This window comes from Nomascus leucogenys, chromosome X (assembly GCF_006542625.1).
Source record: "Nomascus leucogenys isolate Asia chromosome X, Asia_NLE_v1, whole genome shotgun sequence".
Classification (NCBI taxonomy): domain Eukaryota; kingdom Metazoa; phylum Chordata; class Mammalia; order Primates; family Hylobatidae; genus Nomascus; species Nomascus leucogenys.
This window is the reverse complement of record NC_044406.1, coordinates 622,490-649,888: the sequence shown is the minus strand read 5'-3', so window position 1 is coordinate 649,888 and position 27,399 is coordinate 622,490. Positions and strand designations below refer to the sequence as shown.

The 27,399-nt window shown below is 46.2% G+C and overlaps 1 protein-coding gene and 1 long non-coding RNA gene across 3 annotated transcripts in view; one reads left to right on the top strand and one right to left on the bottom strand.

Annotated features, from left to right (window-relative positions):
• Positions 1–27,399, top strand: part of DHRSX (dehydrogenase/reductase X-linked) — a 326,527-nt gene that overhangs the window by 196,586 nt on the left and 102,542 nt on the right. The window lies entirely within an intron of this gene.
• LOC115833239 lies at positions 811–18,522 on the bottom strand. Its single transcript, XR_004028668.1, has 3 exons — positions 18,168–18,522; positions 5,769–5,770; positions 811–834 (listed from the first exon to the last, which is right to left on the bottom strand). It is a non-coding gene; the product is annotated as an uncharacterized LOC115833239 (long non-coding RNA).

The following is a 27,399-nucleotide window of genomic DNA, read 5'->3' as shown; positions in this document are numbered from 1 at the left end:
CAGGCCAGTCTCAAACTCCTGAGCTCAAGCAATCCGTCCTCCTCGGCTTCGCAAAATGCTGGGATTCCAGGCTTGAGCTGTTGTGCCTGGCCTGATAATATTTTCACTCTGACTTTCTTTTTGTTTCTATTTACCTTTAAATCTCTTTTATGTTCCATCTGAATTACTCCTCTGTGGGTGTCTTTTGTAGGCTGTATATTTGTGTTTTCCTTCCAACCTATTTCTTGCTATAATTGAGATGGTGAAGGATTAGTGGTCTCAGGTCCTTCTGCCTCGCCTCACATAAATCTTCATTTCAACTGATGCTCTTCATTTCCTTTTTAGGGAATATTACTTTCCTGTTTTTTGTGTTTGCCTGTTTTTCTCATGGGTCCCAAGATGGATATTTTCCCTCCATATGGGCATTTATTTTAATGCCCACTCTTCACCCCTGGAGGATGTGAGTTGGTTCTTTTTTCCTCCTTGCCCCATGGATGTCAGACATGGACACACGTCTGTGGTTTTGAGGGCTTTGTTTTATCCGTTCAGTTCTTTAGCTGCTTAAGATGGATGGGCAGAAGCCGGGCGCAGTGGCTTACACCTGTAATCCCAGCACTTTGGGAGGCTGAGGCAGGCGGATCACAAGGTCAGGAGTTCGAGACCAGCCTGGCCAATGTGGGGCAACCCCATCTCTACTAAAAATACAAAGTTAGCCAGGTGTGGTGGTGGGTACCTGTGGTCCCAGCTATTCGGGAGGCTGAGACAGGAGAATGGCGTGAACCTGGGAGACAGAGGTTCCAGTGAGCCGAGATTGCACCACTGCACTCCAGCCTGGGTGACAGAGCGAGACTCCATCTTAAAAAGAAAAAAAAAAAAGATGGATGGGCAGGGAGTGGAGGCTGTGGGCAGTGATCGCTGTCCATGACCCCTGTCTGTGAGCAGCTGCTGTCTAAGCTGAGGGAATCCCTGGTGTCATCCCAGTGATGGCGTGTTCCATGCTGCTGTAGGCTAGGAACATGGTGCAGCCTAAGTGGACGGCCATCCAGTGATGACTTGGCCCCAGTGGACAGCTGCCCAGTGATGGGACATCTGGAGTAGATGGCCGTCCAACAACAGTTGATTATTTTTGTGCTATGTCTGGTGTTTCCAGTGGCTGGAACCACTAGAGCTCCAGCTCCATTGGGTTGGAGCCATTCCAGGGTGGGAATGGCCACCAGGAGATGATGCTTACCCTTCTCTTCTTGCACCAAGTCAGCACCCATACTCAGGTGAGGCCCTGTGTGTCCTCCTCCTCCCCAGCACAGTCTTGCTGGAGTCATGTAGAAAAGTCATGGAAAGGGGCTCGTGAAGGGGTGTGCTCCCTTCTTCTGTGCCTCACCTGGTCCCACGGGTACTCAGTCATTCTCCTTCCAAACTGAGGTGTGTGCATACATATAATTTGTTGGCCCTTAAAAAACATGTGTAGGTCCGGTGCCTGTAATCCCAGCAGTTTTGGAGGCCAAGGCAGGCGGATCACCTGAGGTCGGGAGTTCGAGACCAGCCTGACCAACATGGAGAAACCCCATCTCTACTAAAAATACAAAATTAGCTGGGTGTGGTGGTGCATGCCTGTAGTCCCAGCTACTCAGGAGGCTGAGGCAGGAGAATCGCTTGAACCTTGGAGGTGGAGATTGCGGTGAGCCGAGATCGCACCATTGCATTCCAGCCTGGGCAACAAGAGTGAAACTCCATCCCCCCCAATAAAGAAAAAAGTTACAGATCACTACAATCCTTCCCTAAACTACTGGTGTGACTGTTTTCTGACTCCTTCAACTGTTACCCAAAAGATGAATGATTTCTGAGTGATCCTTTGTCCTAGGAATTATTTCATAGGCTTCTGCAACAAGTGGAACCTTGTGTCTCACTAGGATCATAAGCATGTTCTGAATTCCTGGATGTTTTTTTCTTTTCTTTTTTTCCTGCACAACTTCATTTCGGGGTAAATGAGGCCAGCACCTGAGTTTCCCACGCCCCTTTGGATTCTCTGGGGGCTTGAAGATTTCTTCTGCTGACATACACATGGCTTCAGGAAGATGGTGTTGGACCCTTTTTCTTTTTTTGAGACAGGGTCTGGCTCTGTCGCCCAGGCTGAAGTGTAATAGTGCAAGCTTGGCTCACTGCAATTTCTGCCTCCGGGCTCAAGCAATCTTCCTACCTCAGCCTCTCGAGTAGCTACGACTGTAGGCACGTGCTACCATGCCCTGCTAATATGTGTATTTTTTTTGTAGAGATGAGGTTTTGCCATGTTTCCCAGGCTGGTCTCAAACTCCCGAGCTCAAGCCACCTTGCCTGCCGTGGCTTCCCAAAGTGCTGGGACTACAGGCAGGAGCCACTGCGTCCAGCCTGGTTTTGGGCTCTTGGTCTTGGGTTTGGCCAAAATTTTGGTGGCTCAGATGGACTTTTGTAGATTTTAAGGAGAATTGAAGTTTTGTGGCTTAAGCTGAACTGCTGTTCTCAATGCCCATGCTGGTCCCTATAGCCCTTCATCTGCTGTGGCTGGTCTTGTAGGTCTGTTTTATTTGCTGTGGGAGCCTTTGCCGGTGCTTGCAGCTATCATCGTAACATTCAACACACCTCTGCTGTATCCCCTGAAGATGCCGAAACGTGGTATTCTCACCCCAAAGAGTTTCCACCCTGATAAGTTCCAGCAAGGCAGTCCAGCATCTATGCCTGCAGAAACTTGTTGGTACAAAGAAGTGTCAGATGATCTGTAACACCATAGGCTGATCCTGCATGTCTGGAGAACTTGACAGAATTGTCGCACGGTGAGCAGTGATACTAAGCAAAGCTGAGTCACCCGTAAGCTCCCAGGCCCTCAGCCGGGCAAGTAGGAAGGTATTTTGACACCTCTGTTGATGAAGCAGCTCAGATAGCTCCAGTCTTTGGAGACAGCCTCGTAGGAGTTTTAGTTTAACCATAATCTGCTTGTGGATCACTGATGTTTCCATGAGTCATTCCCTGAGATTGTAGTGAAGAAAACAGATATTATCCCGTTTGCTTCTTTGCAAAATACCCACAAAGCCACATGGATTTTCATACTGAACATCTTAGGATACCATTTATTTTCCTGCAGGATCATATCATAGTTTAGGGTTGAGTGTGCTTCCAAGAGTCATCAGTTAAGCTTCCTGTTTTGTGGATAGAGAATACGGGAGGACATCTGATCCCCTATGAGTGGTAGCATCAGGCCTGGGATTGTGGTCGTCCAATGGTGCTTTTGGGGGCCAAAATGCACAGCTATTTATTGAAAAAACAAATGTTCCAGGCCGGGCACAGTGACTCACGCCTATAACCCCAGCAGTTTGGGAGGCTGATGCGGGTGGATCACCTGAGGTCAGGAGTTTGAGACCAGCCTGGCTATTATGGTGGAACCCTGTCTCTACTGAAAATAAAAAAATTAGCCGGGCGTAGTGTTGGGCACCTGTAATTCCAGCTACTCAGAAGGTTGAGGCCGGAGAATCGCTTGAACTGAGGAGGCGGAGGTTGCAGTGAGTCGAGATTGCGCCACTGCACTCCAGCCTGGGAGACAGAGTAAGGGCAGGGAGGGCTGTCAGTCTGGTGATCTCACCCAGGTGGTCCAGGGTTCCAGCACTGAGAGCCGGGAAGCCAACTCCCAAAAGCATCATCAGCCCTCTGTTCAGCCATGCAGGAAGTCAGGGCTGGTCCCAGTGGTGAATCCAGACACCAGAGTGCGTAGCACAGCCCTCCCCATGTCCAGCACACTGGCCTTTCACTGTACCATGTCCTCTTTCTCCCATTGGGTGGCCTGTGTTGCTTTCTCAATCTCCAAGTCTCTGAGTCAGCAAGGAAGTGTTCCATCCTTCACTGAGTCATGACCTCTCTGAGGCTGACAAGTGCCAGAGCTCATGTTATTCAGGCATATTTATAAGCAGGTGTTTTTATTTAAAGACTTAGTCCACGTATTACAAGCATTCTGATGGACTCCTCAAAGCAGATAGGCAAAGTTGGCTTGAATGATACGATGTAGCTGAACATTTACAAAACTGTCTTTGATTTTCTTTCTTTCTTCTTTTTTAAATTTTACTCTAAGTTCTGGGGTACATGTGCAGAATGTGCAGGTTTGTTACATAGGTATGTATGTGCCATGGTAGTTTGTTGTGCCTGTCCACCAATCATCTACGTTTTAAGCCCTGCATGCATTAAGTATTTGTCCTAATGCCTTCCCTCCACTTGCCCCCAACCCCCCAATAGGCCCCAGTATGTGATGTTTCCTTCTCTGTGTCCATGTGTTCTCATTGTTCAACTCCCACTTATGATTGAGAACAGGCAGTGTTTGGTTTTCTTTTCCTCTGTGAGTTTGCTGAGAATAACGGTTTCCAGCTTCATCCATGTCCCTGCAAAGGAGATGAACTCATCCTTTTTTATGGCTGCATAGTATTCCATGGTGTCTACGAACCACATTTTCTTTATCCAGTCTATCACTGATGGACATTTGGATTGTTTCCAAGTCTTTGCTGTTATAGATAGTACTGCAATAAACATACGTGTTGAAATTTTTATTTTATCACCGTCAAACACTTAACATGAGAGCCACCCTCTTGACAAGTGTTACGTGTATAATACGGTCTTGTTAACTCTAGGCACAACTGCTGTGGTGTGCACAGTTGTACACCAGACTGCACAACTGATTCATGTTACATACCGAAACCTTATACTCGTGGAAAAACATCTCCCTACATCCCTCTCTCCTCATCTTCTGAAAACCATCATTCCACTGTCTGCTTCTGTGAATTTGACTATTTTAGATGCTACATGTCAGTGACATCATGCGGTATTTGTCTCTGTGTCTGGTGTATTTCACGTTAACATCGCCCAGGTTCATCCATGTTGTGGAAAATGACAGAATTCCCTTCTTTTTAAGGCTGCGTGCTATCCCGTTGTGTGTATGTACCGCATTTTCTTTCTTTTTTTGAGATGGAGTCTTGCTCTGTCACCCAGGCTGCAGTGCAGTGGCGTGATCTGGGCTCACTGCAACCTCCGCCTCCCAAGTTCAAATGATTCTCCTGCCTCAGCCTCCCAAGTAGCTGAGATTACAGGCGCCCGCCACCATGCCCGGTTAACTTTTGTACTACTTAGTAGAGACGGGGTTTCACCGTGTTGGCCAGGCTGGTCTCAAACTCCTAACTGCAAGTGATCTGCCCGTCTCAGCCTCCCAAAGTGTGGGGATTCCAGGGGTGAGCCACTGCACCTGGCCAATTACCTTCTTTTTTTTTTTTTTGAGACAGAATCTTGCTTTGTTTCCCATGCTGGAGTGTAGTGGCGTGATCTTGGCTCACTGCAAGCTCCACCTCCCAGGTTCATGCCATTCTGCTGCTTCAGCCTCCCGAGTAGCTGGGATTGCAGGTGTCTGCCACCATGCCCGGCTAATTTTTTTGCATTTTTAGTGGAGACGGGGTTTCACCGTGTTAGCCAGGATGGTCTCGATCTCCTGATCTCATGATGTCCCTGCCTCAGGCTCCCAAAGTGCTGGGATTACAGGCATGAGCCACCTTGCCCGGCCCAATTACCTTCTTTTTAAGGCTGCAAAGTATCCCATTGTGTGTATGTACAGCATTTTTTTTTTCTTTGTTTGAGACTGAGTGTCACTCTGTCGCCCAGTCTGGAGTGCAGTGGCATGGTCTCAGCTCACTGCAACCTCTGCCTCCCAAGTTCAAGTGATTCTCTTGCCTCAGCCTCCCAAGTAGCTGAGATTACAGGCGCCTGCCACCATGCCCGGCTGATTTTTGTACTTCTTAGTGGAGACGGGGTTTCACCATGTTGGCCGGGCTGGTCTCAAACTCCTAACTAACTGCAACTGATCCACGCACCTCTGTCTCCCAAGGTGCTGTGATTCCCGGCACCATGCCTTGCCAACTATCTTCTTTTGAAGGCTGCATAGTATCCCATTGTGTGCATGTACCACATTTTCTTTTTTTTGTTTGAGACGGAGTGTCAGTCTGTCGCCAGGCCTGAGCCACCGCACCCGGCTGTACCGCATTTTCTTTATCCATTCATTTAATGATGAACGCTTGGGTTGATTCCATATCTTGGTGATTGTGAATAGTGCTGCCATAAACATGGGACTGCAAATGTCTCTCATAGATGGATTTATCTTTTGGATAAATACCTAGAAGCATGCTTGCTGGATCACCGAGTAGTTCTAATTTTAATTTTTTTGAGGAACCTCCATACTATTTACCATATTCACCCATTTCTGCAGGAAACAGTGGCAGAGGAACACAAGTTTTGCTTCTTCCCTCTCCCAACTGTGCAAAAAGAGACCCACAGCCGGGCGCGGTGGCTCATGCTTGTAATCCCAGCACTTTGGGAGGCTGAGGCAGGTGGATCATCTGAGGCAGGCGGAGCACCTGAAGTCAGGAGTTTGAGACCAGCCTGGCCAACGTGGTGAAACACTGTATCTACTAAAAATACAAAAATTAGCTGGGTGTGGTCGTGGGTGCCTGAAATCCCAGTTACGCGGGAGCCTGAGGAAGGAGAATACCTTGAACCTGGGAGGCGGAGGTTGCCGTGAGCTGAGATCGTGCCACTGCACTCCAGCCTGGGCAACAGGCTGTCTCAACAAAAACAAACAAACAGTCAAAAAGGAACAATAACAAACAACAAAAAGAGCCACTGCACTCCAGCCTGGGCAACAGGCTCTCTTAACAAAAATAAAAATAAAAATAAGAGACCCACAAGGGCTTTGGACCTCCTTTCTTTGCAAGGCAAGAAAATAATATAACAGACATTGGGCAGTTTTTCATTCTGACTTTCCAGTTTCATTTTTGTTTCTTCCTGTACAGTTGCTGCCTGGATGGACCTCTTTCTTATTCCTGGGAGGTCTTCCCCCTGCCCCCATCCTTTTGAGCCTTTCTATCTACTTTGTTTTGAAATAAAGTAAATAAAACCCCACACATCCAGACAATAGGAACACACGCCATAGAACTCTGGCTGCAAGGGACTGACCCCATCCATAGAGAATGAACAAATGCATCAAAACCCTGGCTGCAAGCGACTGACCCCAGCTTGATCCACTTAAACCAGAAGAGCCTTTGCTTCTATGTTTAATCTGCACCAAGCTTAGTGATCGCTTTCTTCTCAGAGGCCAGAACACAGAGTCCAACCTTTCCAGGATGCCAGCTTCCCATCTCTGGGGTCTCCTCTTCCTGCAGAGAAGCTTTAGTCTCTTATCTGAGCTGCTTCTCTATTCTCCTTTGCCTTGCTTTGCCTGTAATACTAACACACTGTCTTTTTCTCATGTTACGTTGGACTATCCTAAGGCAGGGACCCAATTGGCGTGGCTTGGGTTCCCTGTCTGACCGTGGGTTTGGCTGAGGAGTGGGCAGCAATTTCCAGCCGTTGGCACACCCAGAACGCATGGATGGATGGGGTTTCTGGAGGCAGCAGCTCTAGAGTGAAGCAGATATGGTGGGGGGTTCATTACCAAGACAGAGCAGTGGTTGTCCACAAGCAAGGTGGCTCCAACAGGGAGCCTACAGTCCAACTGCAGATGGATGCTGCCATTTTACATGTCCCATGTATGACATCGATGTACCATATGTTGCTGGACACCGCATTACAGCAACTGAAAAATAAAACGTCATTAAATGCTTGGGAAAACATACAGGTCATTACATCTGATACGGTTTGGCTGTGTCCCTGCCCAAATCTTATTTATTTATTTATTATTTAGAGACGGAGTCTCGTTCTGTCAGTCAGGCTGGAGTGTCGTGGCGTAATCTCAGCTCACTGCAGCCTCCACCTCCTGGGTTCCAGTGATTCTCCTGCCTCAGCCTCCCAAGTAGCTGGGATTACAGGTGCGCGCCACCATGCTCGGCTAGTTTTTGTATTTTTATTAGAGACGGGGTTTTGCCAAATTGGCCAGGCTGGTCTTGAACTGACCTCAGGTGATCCACCTGCCTTGGCCTCCTAAAGTGCTGGGATTACAGGCATGAGCCACTGTGCCCGGCCCCAAATCTCATCTTGTATTCCCACGTGCTGTGGGAGGGACACAGTGGGAGGTAACCGAATCATGGGGGCAGGTCTTTGTCCTGCTGTTCTCATCATAGTGAGTTTTATGAGATATGATGGTTATTGTAAAGGGGAGTTTTCCTGCACCTGCTCTCTTCTCTGTCACAATGTGAGACGTGCCTTTCACCTTTTGCCTTCCACCATGATTGTGAGGCTTCCCCAGCCACATGGAACTGTAAGTCCAATTAAACCTTTCTTTTCTAAATTGCCCATTCTCAGATATGTCTTTATCCACAGCATGAAAACATACTGATACTTTCTTTATCCATCCTTATCCATATCAAATACTATTTGACCATAGATTGGATAAAGAAAATGTGGCACATAGACACCATGGGATACTATGCAGCCATCAAAAAGGATGAGTTCATGTCCTTTGCAGGGACATGGATGAAGCTGGAAACCATCATTCTCAGCAAACTATCACAAGGACAGAAAGCAAACACCACATGTTCTCACTCATAAGTGGGAATTGAACAATGAGACACATGGACACAAGGAGGGGAACATCACACACCGGGCCTGTCGGGGGGTGGGGGACTTGGGGAGGGACAGCATTAGGAGAAATACCTAATGTGCATGATGGGTTGATGGGTGCTGCAGACCACCATGGCACGTGTATAGCTATGTAACAAACCTGCCTGTTCTGCCCGTGTACCCCAGAACTTAAAGTATTCAAACAACAACAACAAGAAAGACACATACAACATCCCTAGAAACAGGAATGAAGAATGAGGAGGGGAACTTGGGAGTCAGCTTGTAGTTTACTTAGATTTACTGTGAGAAGAAGCTATGGGAGGCTTTCCAAAGGCTGTGGGAAGGATTTGGGCTCTCTTCAGGAGATTCAGCTTGACAGCAGCTTCAAGGCGCCTTGTGGGAGGGGAGGCTGGGGGCAGGAAAATCAGGTGGGTGGAAAATACACTGATTTGCAGAGAAATGGTGCCAGCCTGGACTGTGAAAGCCGAGAAGAGAAAAACCACGCTCGGCAATATTTGAGCACGTATTAAATCCTGGATGGCACATTGCATTTGTATGGATGTCGTTCCTAAGAGATTCAGTCAGGGGAAGATTGTATATAACCACAACTTAGGGGCATGTCAGATGCACCTTTGTATCTGTGTGCCCAGATGCCATGGAGTGAGATGCCTGGTTTTGCCCGTAGAGTTAGAAACATTATCAGAAAATACATGTATTTGAGTTGAATTTTAGGGAGTGAATAGAAATTCATCAGGTCTACAAGGAGGCAAAGGGCTTTCCTGGACGAAATCCCTCCTTGGCGTTCACCTAAAACTTATTAATTTTTTACAGAACAAGGATACCACGGGAGGTGGGTGCCACAGAACCAGCGAACTGTGTGTATCAGTCAGGATACTGCAGAGAAATAGAACCAATATGAAGTGTGTATTGACAGAAAGCACATTTATTTTAAGGAATTTTGCTCACATGATGATGGAGGCTGGCAAGTCCCAAGATGTATGGGGTAGCCCAGCCAGCTGGAGACCCAGGGAAGGAGCTGATGTTGTAGATGGAGTGCAAAGTCCCTCTGTTGGCAGAATGCCTTCTTGTTCAGGGAACATTAGTCTTCTGGTCTATTCAGACCTTCAACTGATTGGACCAGGCCCATCCACCATAGGAAGGACCAATTGCTTTATTCCAAGTGTACTGATTTAGATTTCTTTTTTTTTTTTGAGACAGAGTTTCACTCTTGTTGCCCAGGCTGGGGTGCAATGTTGTGATCTCAGGTCACTGCAACCTCCATCTCCCAGGTTTGAGCAATCCTCCTGCCTCAGCCTCCCTAGTAGCTGCAATTATAGGCATGCACCACGCCCAGCTATTTTATTTTATTTTTTTGGTAGAGACAGGGTTTCACCATGTTGGCCAGGCTGATCTCAAACTCCTGACCTCAGATGATCCACCCACCTCAGCTGCCCAAAGTTCTGGGATTATAGGTGTGAGCCACTTTGCCCAGCCCAGTCTTTTGTTCTGTTAGGACCTTCAACTGATTAGACCAGGCCCACCCACCATATGAAGGACAAATTGCTTTACTCAGAGTCTTGTAATTTCGATTTTTATCTCAAAAAACCTCAGAGAGGTTCTTCTTGCAGAAGAACATTTGATCACATATCTGGGCACCATGGCTCAGCCAAGTGGACTTATAAAATCAACCATGCCAGCATGGATCAAGGGTGCCTCTGAACAAGAGTGCCCAGACAGAACACAAGTTGGGCAGTATTTCAAAAGGCAGGGGAAGCCATGGAAGCTGCTATGAGGGGACTTGTGATCAGGTGTGTATGTTAGGGAGGTCACTGTGGCAGCAGGGTATAGGGTAGACTGCAGGGCTCTTGTGGGCTCTGTCTCTGTCACAGGCCAAGTCATATTCAAATTTATAAAATTCAAAATTCTTTTTAAATAATTGAAACTTTATGAAATAAATACAACCACCCAAAGTGCTGGGATTATAGGCATTTTATATATAATATACATTATATATTATATGTACATTATATATAATGTATGTAATATACATATATGTTATATGTACATTATATATAATGTATATAATATACATATAATATGTACATTAGATATAATGTATATAATATACATATATAATGTACACATATTATACATATATACATTATATCCTATATATAAATATATATACATTATATATAATGTATATAATTTATTATGCTTTTTTATATATATACTTTTAAGTTTTGGGGTCCATATGCGGAACAGGCAGGTTTGTTACATAGGTATACACGTGCCATGGTGGTTTGCCGCACCCATCAATGCATCATCTACATTAGGTATTTGTACTAATGCTCTCCCTCCCCTAGCCCCCGACTCTCCAACAGGCTCCGGTGTGTGATGTTCCCCTCCCTGTGTCCATGTGTTCTCATTGTTCAACTCCCACTTATGAGTGAGAACATGCGGGGTTTGGTTTTCTGTTCTGGTGTTTGCAGAGAATGATGGTTTCCAGCTTCATCCATTGTTCCTGCAAAGAACATGAATGCATCCTTTTTCATGGCTGCATAGTATTCCACGGTGTCTGTGTGCCGCATTTTCTTTATCCAGTCTATGGTCAAATAGTATTTCTGGTTCTAGATCCTTGAGGAGTCACCACGCTGTCTTCCACAATGGTTGAACTAATTTACACTTCCAATAACAGTGTAAAATGTTCCTATTTCTCTGCATCCTCTTCAGGATCTGTTGTCTCCTGACTTTTTTAATGATCGCCATTCTAACTGGCATGAGATGATATTTCATTGTGGTTTTCATTTGCATTTTTCTTATGACCAGTGATGATGGGCTAAAAATTCTGAGAAAATGTAATAAAATATTTAATTTAGCTCAAGTATCCTTCCTTTGTCGTATCAGTTTTCACATTTTCTGTCCTTCCTGATGGCTGGCTTGCTGGAGCCCACTCTCACGAGTGGTGCAAGGTCAGAGATAGATAACCAGGTCCATGTATGGTTGTGTCTTTTCACAAGTTCAGCCTTTTATTGATGCTATTTCAGTTTACAGAAGCCCTGAGATGCATGGAGTTTTCAAGGAGGCAATTCTCCTTAGGACTTCCCGTTTAGTACAGAAGTGGCATGAACCTTTGGAGTGCTGGAGCCTGTGTGCTGGCAGCATTTAGTCAGAGCTACAGGCACACAGGCTCCTGTTGTGACCCAAGTCAGTCAGTGTTGCACCCTATACATACTAATATACTTCACCAGTATATGCATGTTATAGATTAAACATTCTACATCAAACAAAGTAACATTTATTATCAAGAGAAAAGGGGTGGGAAAAAGCTTAACAAAGGAACACAGGGATATTGATGTGGACAAAAAAAAAGTCTCCTGGCCTGGCCCTGGCCCTGGAGGACCATCAGTGCTCGCCATCTTGCAAGGAAGAGCCTTTGATATCAGTGGGCAGAGCCTTTTGCAGTGGATACTGGGTAATGATTACAAGTGACAGCAAGATGGCGTCTGTTAAGGTGGCCATTTGGAGCTTCTGGAGCCCTGTTCTTTCATGACCACAGAGTCCTCTGGTGAGGATTGACAATGGAAGAGGGTGTTTGGTTGTGTCCTTAACTGGTTGGATGTGGTCTTTATTGATCAGGTGAACATCTGGCCCCTGTAGGCATGATGCCTTTTGAATGAAATGTAAGATGGAATCTTTTTCTAAGATGGAGTCACTTATGTCAAGTGTGCTCTACACACTCACTGTAAGAATTAAAGAGGAAATAAGCACGAAATGTTACTTGACAGTTAAGCACAGGTTTATTTTAGAGAAACCTGAGAGGGGCTTCTGGCTGAATTAGGTCAGAGCCCTTCTCTCTTATAGACTAAGCACATTTAACGGTTTTGGAAGGGGGTGCTTATCATAGGTTCGGAATGTTTGTATGTGAGGGAGTTTATTGTGGGGTTGGAATGTCTCTGGTCAGAGGGGAGGCTATCTCAGGGTTGGTATGTTTCTGGTCGGAGAGGGGTTTATCTTAGGGTTGGAATGTTTCTGGTTGTGCTGACATGAGTCATTATGCTGATGTTTTGGGGCTGGATTTAGGTGGTTTTTAATCAAGAGGAGCCTAGAATTGTGGTGTTTGTTCAAGATGGCAATGCTTCCGCTCTGTCACCCACAACCTGAAGACCATTATCATACTGATTTTGTCTCTCCTGTGCATACCTGATGGAGAATGACTGAACGTTTGAATTAAAAGACTCGGGGAGAAGGCAAAGCTGTGTTGAAGTTGCAAGTCAAAAAAAAAACAAAAACCAATCCAATGGCTCTGTTAGCAGCTATTAGAGAGGTTGGGGCAGGAGCAGAGTGTGTAGCTTACTTTGCTTTTGTTATGTCAATGCTATGAGTGTGGGAGTCATGGAAACTGTGAATCAATGGAAGCGAGTCTGTCAGTGACCTTCTGCTGCATCTTGGGCCAGCCCAGGCACCCGTGAGTTTTCAGGGAGACCTCGGGAGAGTTCTCAGGCAGAAACTAGCCACTCATATGCTTGTCGTCTGCGGGGATGACATGGTGGGCTATTTTTATGCTCAGACACTTGGGAGAAAGGGCAGGCTGTACCCAAAGGCAGATAAGTGCTGGCCAGATGGGCTTGCTGGGCACCGTCGGACGCATGGTCACCCTCCTGCCCGGGAGCTAGAAATAGAACTATCCCCGGGACAATCCGTGAGGTATCAGGTGAGTATGGCCCGATACATGTGACTTGGAGACATAAGGAGTGAGGGTTTGTGCTCTGTCTCAATGAGTGAGAGAAGAGAGAAGTCAGGGCTTGCTTTGGCAACACCAAATGGAGATATCAGACTCCTATTCAGAGGCCAGAATTATCTCAGCATTTATTTTCTGGATATGTGGCCTACAGATAGGCATCTCTGTTTAGAATACCTTTAATTTTGATCTTGACAAGGACTAGAGGAAGCTCTTACTGAACCTTCATGCCCACAAAGAAAAGCTTCTAAATTGGGCGGGCGCGGTGGCTCATGCCTGTAATCCCAACACTTTGGGAGGCCGAGGTGGACGGATCACCTGAGGTCAGGGGTTGGAAACCAGCCTGGCCAACATGGTGAAACCCCATGTCTACTAAAAATACAAAAAATTAGCCGGGAGTGGTAGTGGGCATCTGTAGTCCCAGACACTCGGGAGGCTGAGGCAGGAGAGTCGCTCGAACACAGGAGGTGGAGGTTGCGGTGAGCTGAGGTCACGCTATTGCACTCCAGCCTGGGCAGTAAGAGTGAAACTCCGTTTAAAAAAACAAAACACTTGTAAATCACATTCAGGGAGCATTTTGTAATATTTGATTTTTTCTCAACCTCTGTAGTGGATTGAATGGTGCCTCTATTTTACCCCCACCCCCACCAAAAAAAAAAAAAAAAAAAGACAAGTTCACCTTGAATCTGTACATGGGATTTTTTATGTGGAAATAGGGTCTTTGCAGATGTAAAAAAGGATCTGGAGATGAGGTCATCCTGGATTGCAGTGGATCCTAAATCTAATGACAGGTGTCCTTGTAAGAGACAGAAGAGGAGACACAGACGCAGAGGAGAAGGCCACGTGGAGATGGAGGCAGAGGCTTGAGTGATGGGGCCATAAGCCCAGGGATGCCTGGAGCCCCGAGGAGCTGGGAGAGGCAGGAAGAATTCTCCCCTAGAGCCTCTGCAGGGAGCACAGCCCTGTAGACACCTCGATTTCACAGATGTAGTCTCCAGGACTGGGAGAGGTTAAATGGCTGCTTTTGTAAGCTGCCTCGTTTGGGGTCATGGGTTACAGTGGTCCCATCCCAACCTGTAAGTTCTGGAGAACATGAGTCTGGAATGGAAGCGTGTGCGGTGATTCAGCTTGATGCCTGTGGTGGGAAAAGAGCCCCTTGTGTTATGGCTTCGGTGTGGCTGTGTGTGAGTAAAACCAGTCCTCTGAGGAAACCAAAGCCCAGTAAACCCATGCACCCTGACTTCCCAGGATCGCAACCCGGAGAGACAGCGGCGGCCATTTTCTCCCCCTGCCTTGCTTTGCTGAACCTGCCACCCACGCAGCATTTCCCAGGAGGCTCACCTGGTGATATTGTCCATTCTTGGTCCTCCGCAATGCAGGCAATATCCTTGCAAAAAGTTCCTTCCTTGCTCAGCTCAACTGCTTGTGTCTCCTCTTTCGTCTCTCCACCTCCAAAACATCTTTCCATAGGTGCCATTGGGAACAGCAGCTCGTTGGCTGGTATTCCCACACCCTTTTCCTTCCTGTTCTTGCTTCATCTTCCTCTGATGTGCCAGTGTGATGTCTCCTCTCACGAGCCTATCTTTCTCCCAAGCCTAGTAGACACGAACCATCGAAAGCATCCTTGAATGACAAAAGTGCAAATATCAGTTTGCAAGGTGAGAACTGTGGCTTTTATTATTTGTCCTCAATGGCTGCTGTCTGGCAGGGAGTCCAGTTGCCTGACGTTGAATGCAGTCATTTCCTAGCTGTGGATCAAGATTCTGATGTCCACAGGCAATAATGTCCATCAACGTGTGTAGGTACCTTGATGGACATTACTGCCTGTGGACTCCTGAACATTGGACATCATATATATATTGATGGACACACACACATACACACAGAGAGAGACACACACACCATGGAATACTACGTAGCCACAAAAAGGAATGAATTAACAGCATTTGCAGTGACCTGGATGAGACTGGAGACTATTACTTTTTTTATTATTATACTTTAAGTTCTGGGGTACATGTGCAGGATGTGCAGTTTTTGTTACATAGGTTACTTTTTTATTAAGTTCTGGGGTACATGTACAGAATGTGCAGTTTTTGTTACATAGGTATACACATGCCATGGTGGTTTGCTGCACCCATCAACCCATCATCTGCATTAGAAATTTGTCCCTAATACTATCACTCCCATAGCCCCCCACCCCCCAACAGGCCCCAGTGTGTGATGTTCCCCTCCGTGTCCATGTGTTCTCATTGTTCAACTCCCATTTATGAGTGAGAACATGCAGTGTTTGTTTTTCTGTTCTTGTGTTAGTTTGCTGAGATGGATGGTTTCCGGCTTTATTAAAAGTCAGGAAACAACAGATGCTGGAGAGGATGTGGAGAAATGGGAATGCTTTTACACTGTTGGTTGGAGTGTAAATTAGTTCAACCATTGTGAAAGACAGTGTGGCGATTCCTCAAGGATCTAGAACCAGAAATACCATTTGACCAAGCCATCCCATGACTGACTATATACCCAAAGGATTGTAATTCATGCTACTATAAAGACACATGCACACGTATGTTTATTGCGGCACTGTTCACAATAGCAAAGACTTGGAACCAACCCAAATGCCCATCAATGATAGAATGGATAAAGAAAATGTGGCACATAGACACCATGGAATACTATGCAGCCATAAAAAAGGATGAGTTCATGTCCTTTGGAGACTATTACTCTAAGTGAAGTAACTCACGAATGGAAAACCAAACATTGTCTGTTCTCACTGATATGTGGAAGCTAAGCTCTGAGGACACAAAGGCATAAGAATGATACAATGGACTTTGGGGACTTGGGGGGGAAGAGTGGGAGGGTGCAAGGGATAAAAGACTACAAATAGGGTGGAATGTGTACTGCTCGGGTGATGGGTGCACCAAAATCTCACAAATCACCACTAAAGAACTCACTCGTGATTGGATGTGGTGGCTCACACCTGTAATCCCAACATTTTGGGAGGCCAAGGCAAGTGGATTACCTGAAGTCAGGAGTTCGAGACCAGCCTGGCCAACCTGGTGGAACCCTGTCTCTACTAAAAATACAAAAAAAATTAGGCCTGGTGGCACACGCCTGTAATCCCAGCTGTTTGGGAGGCTGAGGTAGCAGAATTGCTTGAGCATGGGAGGTGGAGGTTGCAGTGAGCCGAGATCATGCCACTGCGCTCCAGCCTGGCTGACAGAGCGAGACTGTCTCAAAAAATAAATAAATAAAAAATAAAAAGAACTTACTTGTATAACCAGATACCACCTGTAACCCAAAAAGTTATGGAAAATTAAAGAAAAAGAAAAACACACAAAAAGTATATTCGGGATCACTTAAGCATGATACTATGTCACATCTCATTGCAGAAATTATATGGATTATCATTCCATGAGTGCATCAGCTTCCAGAAGTTTCTGAGCTCATACGGGGAGTGGGAAGTAGGTGGTCTCGTGGGAACTGCAAGGCTGACCCCTCATGGGGACAGTCATCACTAGTAACATAAATACCCCATGGTAGAGAGAGCTGGGGTGTCTTCGTCGGTTTTGTGTCACTACAAAGGAACACCAGAGGCTGGATAATTTATGGAGGAAAGAGGTTTATTTGGCTTATGCTTCTGCAGGCTGTACAAAAGCACAGGGCCAGCGTCTGTCTCTGCTCAGGACCTCAGGGGCTTCCACTCGTGGTGGAACGGGAAGGGGAGCTGATAGGTGTACAGAGACCACACGAAGAGAGAGGAGGGAAGAGAGACGGGAGACGCCAGGCTCTATTTAACAACGAGCCCTCTCGGGAACCCATAGAGCAAAAACTCACTCATGCTTCAAGAAAGGACATTGATCTCTTCAGGAAGAATCCATCGCCTGTTGCTCAAACCTCTCCCATTCCACCTCCCATCCAGCACTGAGGCTTACATTTTAACGTGAGTTTGGGAGAGGAGGAATTTTAAAGCAGAGCCTGTAGATTCTAAAGCAAAATGTTGTGGGTCTCCTACTTGTACAATGCTTGTGACTGTCTTTATTTTTATTTTATTTTTTTGAAAGAGAGTCTTGCTCTGTTGCACAGGCTCTGGAGTGCAATGGCGCTGTCTCAGCTCACTGCAACCTTCATCTCCCAGGTTCAAGCGATTCTCCTGCCTCAGCCTCCAGAGTAGCTGGGATTATAGGCGCATACCACCACGCCTGGCTAATTTTTGCATTTTTAGTAGAGACAGGGTTTCACCGTGTTGCCCAGGCTGGTCTTGAACTCCTGACCTCAGGTGATCTGCTGGCCTCAGCCTCCCAAAATGTTGGGATTACAGGCGTGAGCCACCATGCCTGGCCTGGGATTGTTATTTCTAAATGATTCCAGTTTTTTTTTTTGTCTCAGCTGAGGCACAGCAGTGGAACTTGTCTTATTATCATTGACTTGTTATGTTCATGAAGGACCTGGAAAACCAACGCTGATCCTCAGAGTAACAGCACACATCCCCACAGGACAGCCTATGAAGCTGGAGGCCCCTGGGTTGTAAAATGTCTCTGCACCCCGTCTCTGTTTCTGAAGAAGGAAGCTCTGCTGAGCAGCTGAACATGGCGTGCTTGTTAAGTGTGCACTGGTTAAAGAACAGATGCAGATACAGCCTCGGTCTTCAGAACTTCATTATACAATCTTGCAGATGAGTAGCACCGTTCAGCGTTGAGTGAACCTACTTTCCCATCTCCAGGTGATTAGATATCATCATCTCCAATTTAAGACCCATCTGAGAGGTGCACCTTTTCTAGATCCTGAGGCTCAAGTGTCTAAACAGCAACTGTACATTTTCTCCAATCAGTGTTTCTCCCCTGTGTGGAAATAAATTTTCATCCTTGAAGTTCAGCTCTCTCCTTCATTTTACGAAAATAAAAAAAACCAAAAACAAACAAACAAACAAAAACTTGTTTTAAGCAAGATTAAAAGTGAATTTTCTTTTAGGAGTAATTTTATATCATTCCTTGTCTTGCTTCTTTTGCACTCACTGAATTGAAGAGAATGATATGAAATTTCCTGGAAATAAAAATGAAAGTGATTCTCAGAGCCAAACAACACTACTTGTGTGAAAATATAGAATGAAAGTTTGAAGTGTACATCAGTCCTGAATCTGGGATGATCTTGTCCTGATATCCTTAACGTGAATGCATCTACCAAGACCCTATTCACAAATCAGTTCACATTCACAGTTTTTGGGGGTTAGGACTTGGGCATGTCATTATGGGAAATAGCTTTCTTGGCTTTTCTGGTTTTATGTCGAAAGAGCAATAAAGGCTGGGCACGGTGGCTCACGCCTGTAATCCCAGCACTTTGGGAGGCCAAGGTGGGTGGATCACAAGGTCAAGTGTTCAAGACCAGCCTGGCCAACATGGCGAAACCCCATTTCTAATGCAAGCAGGGCTTAGAACCTAGATGATGGGTTGATGGGTGCAGCAAACCAGCATGGCACGTGTATACCTATGTAACCACATTCTGCACATGTATCCCGGAACTTAAAAAAATATATATATATCTTAGGGCTGCTGCAATAAATGACCACACACTCACTCGGAGGGCTTCAAACCACAAGAAGTTTATTCTTTTCCAGTCCTGGAGACCAGAAGTCTGAAATCACGGTGTGGGCAGGACTGCGCTTGCTCCGGAGGCTCACTTGAACCTGGGAGGCAGAGGGTGCAGTGAGCCAAGATTGTGCCTTTGCACTCCAGCCTGGGCAACAACAGCAAAACTCCGTTTCAAAAAAGAAACAATACTGTGAATATGTTCTCTAAATTAATCTCACAGCATGGGAGAAAGTGAACAGGATACCCCAGTACTGATGACAGCTATTATAGGATGGAAAGGAGAACTGGCATTCCTCTTTGCTGGCAACACAACCTGTTTTTGTTGATGTGAAGGCAATTAACCTTGTTGCTAGATAAATGTTACTGCAGATGTCTGACATCATGAGAATGCGTTATCCACAGCAAAATGCTTTTGAAAAAGAAACTCCACAGGGAACTTCACAGTGAGTGACTAACACTCACTACTGCAGTCTGGTGCGGTGGCTCACGCCTGTAATCCCAGCATTTTGGGAGGCCGAGGCGGGTGGATCATGAGGTCAGTAGATCAAGACCATCCTGGGCAACAGGGTGAAACCCTGTCTCTACTAAAAATACAAAAAAACTAGCTGGGCATTTTGGTGGGTGCCTGTAGTCCCAGCTACTCGGGAGGCTGAGGCAGGAGAATGGCTTGAACCCGGGAGGTGGAGGTTGCAGTGAGCCAAGATCACACCATTGCCCTCCAGCCTGGTGCCAGAGCGAGAGTGTTAAAACACACACACACACACACACACACACACACACACCCAAAAAATAATGAATGCAACCATTTGTCTCTTATCCACCTATGACCTGGAATCCCTCTCCCCACTTTGAGTTGTCCCCATGTTTCTGGATGGAACCAGTGTACTTCTCAACATATATTGATTGATGTCTCATGTCTGCCTAAAATGTATAAAACCAGTGTGTGCCCTGACCACCTTGGGCACATGTTGTTAGGACTACCTGAAGCTGTGTCACAGGTGTGTCCTCAACTGTGGCAAAATAAACATTTTTTTTTTGAGACGGAGTCCCACTCTGTCACCCAGGCTGGAGTGCAGTGGCATGATCTTGGCTCACTACAACCTCCACCTCCCTGGTTCCAGTGATTCCCCTGCCTTAGCCTCCCGAATAGCTGGGATTACAGGTGCCCGCCACCATGTCCAGTTATTTTTTTATTTTTTTATTTTTAGTAGAGACGGACTTTCACCATGTCGGCCAGAGTTGTCTCGAACTCCTGACCTCAGACAATCCGCCCGCCTCGGCCTCCCAAAGTTCTGGGATTACAGGTGTGAGCCACCACGCCCGGCCTAAACTTTCTAAATTAACTGACACCATGTCAGATATTCAGGGTTCACAAAGGCTTGGAGGGGCCTGCAAATACATACAATTATAGAATTAAATAGTGATGGATAGAGTGCCCCTATTCAAACATATTGTTATGAATTAAGTTAAAATATTAAAATCAAAGAAACTTCACACCCATAATCATAATGCTTTCAGAAGATGGGGGCTCATTTTGAGCTCAGGGCTTTGAGAGCAGCTTGGGCAACACAGCAAGACCCCATTTCTACAAAAACTTTTCAAAAATAGCTGGGTGTGGTGGTGTGTGCCTGTGCTCCCAGCTACTGGGGAGGCTGAGGCAGGAGGATTACTTGAGCCCAGGAGTTTGAGGCTGCAGGGAGATGTGCTCAAATCACTGCACTCCAGCCTGGCTGACAGAGCAAGACCTTGTCTCTTAAAAAAAGCAAACAGGCGGCCGGGCACGGTGGCTCACGCCTGTAATCCCAGCCAAGGTGACCAAATCACCTGAGGTCAGGAGTTCGAGACCAGTGTAACCAACATGGCAAAACCCCGTCTCTACTAAAAATACAAAAATTAGCCAGGCATGGTGGCAGGTGCCTATAATTCCAGCTACTTCAGAGGCTAACGCAGGGACAATCACTTGAACCCAGGAGGTGGAGGTTGCAGTGAGTCGAGATCGTGCCATTGCACTCCAGCCTGGGTGACAGAGTAAGACTGTGTCTCAAAAAGAAAAAAAAAAAAAAAGCACACTTTTGAATTAAAACAACAGAATTACCATTCAACCCAGCAACCATTCCTGGTTATATACCCAAAGAAATACGAATTATTCTACTGTAAAGATGTTTGCACGTGAATGTTCATTGCAGCACTATTCACAATAGCAAAGACATGGGAATTAAGCCAGATACCCATTAGTGATAGACTGGGTAAAGAAAACGTGGTGCATATACGTCATGGAATACTCTGCAGCTGTAGAAAAGAACAAGATCATATTATTTTTTGCAGGAACATCGATGGAGCTGGAGATCATTGTCCTTAGCAAACTAATGCGAGAACATAAAATCAAGTATCACATGTTCTCACTTACAATTGGAAGCTCAACATTGAGTACAGGTGGCCTCAAAGGAACAACAGACATTGGGGTTTGCTTGAGAGTGAAGGGTGGGAGGAGAGGGAGGATTAAAAAACTGCCTATGGGCTGGGCATACTGGCTCACGCCTGTCATCCCAGCACTTCGGGAGGCTGAGGCGGGTGGATCCCGAGGTCAGGAATTTGAGACCAGCCTGGCCAAGATGGTGAAACCCTGTCTCTACTAAAAATACAAAAATTAGCCAGGCGCAGTGGCAGGCACCTGTAATCCCAGCTACTCAGGAGGCTGAGGCACAAGAATCACTTGAACGCATGAGGCGGAGGTTGCAGTGAGCCCAGATAGCGCCATTGCACTCAAGCCTCGGCGGCAGAGTGAGACTCTTGTCTCTACTGCGTATCAGATATTGTGCTGATTATGTGGATGACAAAATAATCTGTACACCAAACTCTCATGTCATGTAATTTGCCTGTGCAACAAACCTGCACACAGACCCCACTGAATCTAACAAGTTTAAAAAAATATATTTTTGTACAGCTGCACAGTGTGTGTGTGTGTTTTAAGTTATGTGTTATGACTCAAAAAGATTCAAAACATTAAAAAGTTATAAAGAATAAAATGCATCACACTTTTCAAATCACGAAATACCTTCTTATACCCATTGTGAATGTAAACATTGACACTAAGGGGAAGCTTGAGTATTGTGTCCATTTTATAGGGCAAGAAAGTAGGAGAGCAAGTAAATAACAAAATGAGCAAAGAAATGAGTAGGCAACTGCCTGTCACCTATTTGTGGACGTCTTTGTTGAACTTTTTTTCAGCAAAATGAAATCAAGCCCCCTGATGCCCATAATGTTGGCCAGTGAGTCTTTTTGTAAAATGCTGCACACAGCAGAGTACATTCCGAATACATGTTAGACAACGATGACCAGGAAAATTCCTGAGTTTTTTATCACATTCCTGGCCTGGATATTTAAGACCTCAGTGCGCCATTTGCAATCTTGCAACTCCTGCTTTGGTTCTCTGGAAGAAATATCCTTATCGAAGATTCTTACTAAAACTCAATGGATTAAAATCCAAAGATCTTACTTGTTGCATAGAATCAAGACTCTAGGTCAATAGCTGGCAGAGTGACTGGAGGCTGCATTGGGGTGGACTGTTTTTAGATGGCAGGTCATGCCCCAGAGAGAGGTAGTTGGGTGGGAAACATAAGTCCTATTTCTAATGCACAATCATTGTGCCTCCTCTGGATATCCAAATGTTTGGCACAATCTGTTTTCCTAGAATCCCAGCTGACATAGAGCAGCTAATGCTCATATACTGTCATCCAGCCAGTGGCTCATTTAGCCAATTAACACCCTGATTTCAAAAGCACTGTGAAAATATCACTGTACACACTACGTAGCTTCTGACCATCCCTTCCCTTCCTGGCATATTTCTCCAGCGTAATCTCTGCTCATTGTCTTTCTTAGGAGCTACGCACAGCCTTTAGCTTCACAGGACCCATTCAGTCTGTTCGTGCTTTCTCCCCCACCTTTCAGCAACGTCGCCATGACCTTTTCAAGAATCTTCTTCTTTGCTTCTCCTGACAAATGCATCATCCTTCTGAGCGATAAACAGAGGAATTGGCACAGTTAGTAATCTCGTGATTGAACACTTAGTGAATGGTGAGCATTATGCTAAGAGTGTTTTGTGGTGTATCCATACACCATTCCAACGATATGTTTGTTTAATTTAAGCATACTTTATTGCTAAACAATACTAACAGTTATCTGGACGTTTCGCGAGTCAAAACCTTATTGCTGGTGGAGACTCATGCCTCAGTGTTGCTGTCTGCGGACTGATCGGGGTGGTGGTTGCTGAGGGTTGATGTGGCTTTTTCGCAGTTTCTTAAAATAGACAACAATGAAGTTTGTCACATCAATTGACCCTTTCTGTCATGAAAGATTTTTCTGTATGAAGTGATGCTGTTTGATAGGATTTTACCCAGAGTAGAACTTTTTTCAAAATTTGAGTCAGGGCCGGGCACGGTGGCTCACACCTGTAATCCCAGCACTTTGGGAGGCCAAGGCGGGTGGATCACCTGAGGTTAGGAGTTCGAGACCAGCCTAACCAACATGGTGCAACCCCATCTCTACTAAAACTACAAAAAATTAGCTGGGCATGGTGGCAGGCGCCTGTAGTCCCAGCTACTCAGGAGGCTGAGGCAGGAGAATCACTTGAACCTGGGAGATGGAGGTTGCAGTGAGCCAAGATCACACCATTGCACTCCAGCCTGGGCGACAAGAGTGAAACTCCGTCTCAAAAAAAAAAAACTTCCTGAAAGGATTCCTCATTCTGAATGCCATTTAGAACCTTGGTGATTCATGGCAGGAAGTTAAGATATCCACATGAACAGAAATTGGGGAAAAAGTGAATTCCAATCTTCATGAATGACACTGAGGGTTCAAGACTTCAGTGGAGGAAGTCACTTCCGTTACGGTGAAAATGGCATAAGAAGTAGAGGTGCAGGTTGAAGGTGGGGCTGAATTCCTGCAATCTCATGATAAAACTGCAGTGGAAGAGGAGTTTCTTCTGATGAAGGAGCAGAGAAAGTGGTTTCTTGAGACAGATACTATTCTTGGGCCCATTTCACAGAGGAGAAAGCTGAGGCCTCTCCAGGTTGAAGGGTACAACTACCAAGTGTGGGAGCCTGGGCTCTAGCCCATTACTGGACATCTCCAGAGCCCCTTCTCCCTTATGCTAAGTTTGCCCGTCGCTCAACATTGTCTCCTTGGACGTGTGTTAACTCTTCCTGCTCCTCCTTCATCAGTCTTTAACATTTTAGAGACATTTAGAGTGGCCTGGACCAGCCTGTTTGCTCATTCTCCTCTTCTACTGAGGTCTCTTTCACAAGTAGTTTTGTCATCTCTCTCTGTCTTCTTTCATTTATTCTCTCCTTCATTCTCTGTTTTTCTCTCTTATTCTCTCTCCCTGTCTTCTTTCCTCCTCTTCCCTCCTCTTCCCCTCCTTCTACTTCTTCCTTCTTTTCCCTGTCTTCCTCCTCCTCCTCCACGTTCCCCTCCTCTTCTTCTTCCTCCTCCTCCACCTTCTCGTCTTCCTCTTTCTCCTTCTTATTCTCCTCCTCCTCCCCTTTCTCTCCTCCTCCTCCTCCTACTTCCCCCTCCCCTCCCCTGCCTCTCCTGTCCTCTCCTCTCCTCCCTCTCCTCTCCCTCTCCTTTCCCCTCCTTCATGGAGTCTCACTCTGTCACCAGGCTGGAGTACAGTCACGCGATCTCAGCTCACTGCAACCTCCACCTCCCTGGTTCAAGTGATTCTCCTGCCTCAGCCTCCCGAGTAGCTGGGATGACAGGCATGCGCCACCCCGCTCAGCTAATTTTTGTATTTTTACTAGAGATGGGGTTTCACCATGTTGGCCAGGATGGTCTCAATCTCCTGACCTCGTGATCCACCTGCCTCAGCCTCCCAAAGTGCTAGGATTACAAGCATGAGATACCGCACCCGGCCCCTTCTACTTTTTTTTCCTTCCCCTTCACCTCCTCCTTTTCCCCCTCCTCCTGCTTCTCCTCCTCCTCCTGCTTCTCCTCCTCCTCCTGCTTCTCCTCCTCCTCCTTCCTTTCTCTCTGTCTCTGTCTCTCTCTCCCTCCCTCTCCCCCCCCCCCGTCCCCCTCTCTCTCATTCACTCTTTCACTCTCATTGACGTCCATATCCAGATTTTTGGAATCACAGTGCTGCCCTCTTAGTTCTTTGTCATGAACCACCTGTTGCCCTTGGATTGTTTTACCTTTTGTATCCTTGGCAGCTTGACATACCCATGGTCTAAGCAAGAGTGTTTTCTCTGAAAGTGCAGGCATGAGCTGATACCTATGTGTTTCATCCATTATCAGCACTGTTTTATGCATGTAAGGAGGGTGTGTGGCATTTGCTTAGTGGATTGTAGGAAGGGATACCCAGGAAACAAAAAACTAAAGTGAAGCTTTCCTGGGGGCTAGGATTTGAAGGTCATATTAATGTCCTTCGAGGGATTTAATGTCAAGAATTGGTGTGGATCTCACACAGTGTTTTCTACTTTTCATAGGTTTACTTTTCAAATCAGACAGTAGCCATGAGGGCCCATCCAGGCAGGCTGAGCTGACTGGTCTTCAGGAAAATATCTATGCCTAGGTGGTTTTAGAAAGGTTAGGGTTGCATAGATGTGCCCACCTGTCCATCCGGATCCTTGCTGGTGATCATGATGAGCTGAGAAAAGCATGCACAGCCTTAGACCAAAACCACTGCTCCTAATATTACTCCAAATTGGACTTCTTCTGTCATTGCTTTCGCCATCACTATCTTGATGGTGATGGGCCCAGCTTTGAGAAACTCAGATCTGCCTCAGTGCTGCCGGGACTGGAGAGCTGGAAGAAAACCAACATGGCGTTTGAACCGCACAATCCAAAAGTATTGTGGGAGCTGTGATTCACAGGTTCCTTCTCAGTGGAACCTCTTTTGAATTCCTCCCAACAAAGCCTTCTATTTGAGCCATGGCCCTTGAGTAGACCGATGTCATGGACTATTAGAGTATCTTATTGGTTCTCCAGCTACCCGCGGCCAACCAGCAGGCATTACTTAGGTACAGCCCCACTGCCTGGCCTATGCACCAGGCATCAACATGAGGTTTCATAAATACCTGGGAGTAAAAGTGCAGAATCTCTGTTGAAAGAATGCAATAATTTTTTTTATATCTTCACTAAATAATTAAATAATTTTTTATTTCTTCACTAAAGGGCAATTGAAAAGAAGAGAACGTGTCTCTCTTAGTAGGTACTATCCCCGAGTAGAACTCATCCTCCTTTGTGCAAAGATTCCCATTGTTCACATAACTCTAATGCTTTGAGGAAAACCTCCCCAAAGTGTAACATGTAGAACACTCTTCCGGGAGTTATGGCAGATGTTGCCGTCTCTTCTAACACCACCTAAAGATGGTGGGGTACTTTGCAACACCACCTGAGGAAAGGAACAGTATGAAACACCTGTTGTATTAGTTACCTAGGGCTGCCATAACAAAATACTACAGGCTGTGCCGCTGAAACAGCAGACTTTTATTTCCCACAGTTCTGAAGGCTGGAAGTCTGAGATCAAAGTGTGGGCAGGGCTGGTTCTTCCTGAGGCCTCTCTGCTGGGCTTGTAGACGCTGTCTTCTCCCTGTGTCCTCACAGAGTCCTTCCTCTGTGCGTGCCTGTGTCCTCATCTCCTCTTCTTATGAAATGTCTTAGTCCATCTCAGGCTGCTGTCCCAGAATACCATAGGCTGGGTGACTTATAAACAACAGACATTGATTCTCCCACAGTCCCGGAGGCTGGAAGTCTGAGATCAAAGTGTAGGCAGGGCTGGTTCTTCCTGAGGCCTCTCTGCTGGGCTTGTGTAGACGCTGTCTTCTCCCTGTGTCCTCACAGGGTTGTCCCTCTGTGTGTGTCTGTGTCCTCATCTCCTTTTCTTATGAGGTATCTTAGTCCATCTCAGGCTGCTATCACAGAATACCATAGACTGGGTGGCTTGTAAACAACAGACGTTTATTCTCCCACAATCCTGGAGGCTGGAAGTCCAAGATCAAGGTGTGGGCAGGGCTGGTTCCTCCTGAGGCTTCTCTCTTAGGCTTGTAGATGCCATCTTCTCAGTGTGTCCTCGCAGGGTCGTCATTCTGTGTGTGTCTGTGTCCTCATCTCCTCCTCTTTTTTTTTTTTTTTGTGAGATGGAGTCTTGTGCTGTTGCCCAGGCTGGAGTGTAGTGGCACAATCTTGGCTCACTGCAACCTCCACCTCCCGGGTTCAAGCGATTCTCCTGCCTCAGCCTCCCGAGTAGCTGGGACTACAGGCACGTGCCACCATGCCTGGCTAATTTTTTCTATTTTTAGTAGAGACGGAGTTTCACCGTGTTAGCCAGGATGGTCTCGATCTCCTGACCTCGTGATCCACCCGCCTCGGCCTCCCAAAGTGCTGGGATTACAGGCATGAGCCACCACACCGGGCCTCATCTCTTCTTATAAGTACCCCAGTCTTCCTGGATTAGGGCCCTCCGTGGTGACTTCGTTTTACCTTCATCACCTCTTTAAAGACTCTATCTCCAAATATGGTGACATTCTGAGGTCCTGGGCATTAGGGCTTTAA